A 2,591-nucleotide genomic window follows, 5' to 3' on the forward strand; every position below is an offset into this window, starting at 1 on the left:
ACCCAAACACAAATGAATATCCCTTCTTCTCAACACTTCCATCATATAAACAAACTGAAAGAAGAAAAAAAACACATGATCATCTCATTAGATGCTGAAAAAGCCTTTGACAATATCCAACACACCTTCATGATGAAAGTCTTGGGGAAATCAGAGATATAGGGGACACATTTAAACATAATAAAAACATTATACAGCAAGCTAATTGCCAACATCAAATCAAATGGAGAGAAACTCAAAGCAATTCCACTAAAATCAGAAACAAGCCAAGCTTGTCCACTCTCTCCATATCTACCGAATATAGTACTTGAAGTTCTAGCTAGAGCAATAAGACAACTAAAAGAAATCAAGGGGATAAAAATTTGAAAGGAAGAAGTCAAAGTATAATTATTCACAGATGATATGGTAGTAAACATAAGTTACCCCAAAAACTCTAACAGGAAACTCCTACAGCTGATAAACACCTTTAGAAAAGTAGCTCAAAACAAGATTAACTTGAAAAAAAATCAGTAGCTCTCCTATATATGATAAATGGGCTGAGAAAAAAATCAGAGATTTTTTACAATGGTCTCAAATAACATAAAAGTCTTGGGGTAACTCTAACCAAGCAAGTGAAAGACTTGTATGAAAAGACCTTAAAATCTTTGAAGAAAGAAATTGAGAAAGATAACAGAAGATGGAAAGATCTCCCATGCTGATGGATTGGTAGGATTAACATAGTAAAAATGGCCATTTTACCAAAAGTAATTTAAAGATTCAGTGCAAACCCCATTAAAATCCCAATATAATTATATACAGACCTTGAAAGAACCTCCTGGAGGAGGAATCATCCTCCCCAATTTCAAGCTGTACTACATAGCTATAGTAATAAAAACAACATGACACTGGCATAAAAACAAGCAGGTGAATCAATGGAATTGAATCAAAGACCCAAATGTAAATCCACACAGCTATGGGCACCTGATTTTTCACAAGAAATTCAAAATTATACAATTGAAGAAAGATAACATCTTCAACAAATGGTGCTGTTCTACTTGAATTTCAACATATAGAAAAATGCAAATCAATCCATATTTTTTGCCCTGTACAAAATTCAAGTCAAAACAGATCCAAGACTTCAACATAAATCCAGACATACTGAACCTGAAGAGAAATGGGAAGTAATCTAGAACACATTAGCACAGGAGACAATTTCCTGAACAGAACACCAATACTATAGGCACTAAGCTCAATAACTAACAAATAGGACTGCCTGGTCTTGAAAAGATTCTGTAAAGCAAAGGACACCATCAATAGGACAAAATACCAACCTACAGAATGGGAAAAGATCTTTAACAATCCCATGTCTGACAGAGGGCTGATCTCCAAAATATATAAAGAACTAGAGAAATTAGGTAACTAAGAAACCAAATAATACAATTTAAAAAAAAATGGATGCAGATCTAAACAGAGAATTCTCAGCCGAGGAATCTCAGATATGCCTACAAACACTTTAGGAGATGTTCAACATCCTTAGCCATCAGGGAAATGCAAATAAAAATAATTCTAAGATTCCATTTTATACCTGTCAGAATGGCTAAGATCAAAAACACAAGTGACAGCTCATGTTCGAGAGGATATGGAACAAGTGGAATACTCCTTCATTGCTGGTGAGAGTGCAAACTTGTACAGACACTTAGGAAGCCAGGGTGGCCATGATATAGATATATAGGATATAGATATGATAGGGTGGCACTGCCAGCCACTACCATGACAAGCAACATGTTACAAGGTATAGATTTATAAAAATAAGTTAAATTAAGATATAAAAAACAGTTAACAAAAAGCCATGGCCATACAGTTTGTAAATAATATAAGCGTCTATGTGTTTATTTTATAAATGGACTGCCGGACTACAGGGGTTTGACAACCCCCTCCCCCAAAAAAAACTCCAACTACAAATGGCGCCCAACTAGGATATAGATATGATAGGGAGACACTGCCAGCCACTGCCATGACAAGCAGCATGTGAAGATGCCGGTAAGCCACGAGCCACGTGGCAAGGTATAGATTTATAAAAATGGGTTAATTTAAGATATAAGAACAGTTAACAAAAAACCTGCCATGGCCATACAGTTTGTAAATAATATAAGCGTCTGTGTGCTTATTTTATAAGTGGGCTGTTGGACTGCCAGGGCTTGGTGGGACTCGGAAAAAAACTCCAGCTACATGGCCATTTCTCAAAAAACTGGGAATTAACCTACCACAAGATCCAGCTACACTGCTCTTGAGTATATATCCAAAGGATGGTCAGTCATACCACCACTATGCTCAACTATGTTCATTGCAGTTTTATTTGTAATAGCCAGAGCCCGGAAACAACCTAAATGTCCCTCAACCAACGAATGAATAAAGAAACTGTGGTATATTTACACAATGGAGTATTACTATTAAAAACAAGGACACCAGGAAATTTGAAGGCAAATGGATGGAACTAGAAAAAAATCATCCTGAGTGAGGTAACCTAGGCCAAGAAAGACAAAAATGGCATGTACTCACTCATCAGTGTAAATTAGCTGTAAAATAAAGGATAGCTATGCTACAATCCACAG

Source organism: Peromyscus maniculatus, chromosome 1 (genome assembly GCF_049852395.1).
Source record: "Peromyscus maniculatus bairdii isolate BWxNUB_F1_BW_parent chromosome 1, HU_Pman_BW_mat_3.1, whole genome shotgun sequence".
NCBI lineage: Eukaryota > Metazoa > Chordata > Mammalia > Rodentia > Cricetidae > Peromyscus > Peromyscus maniculatus.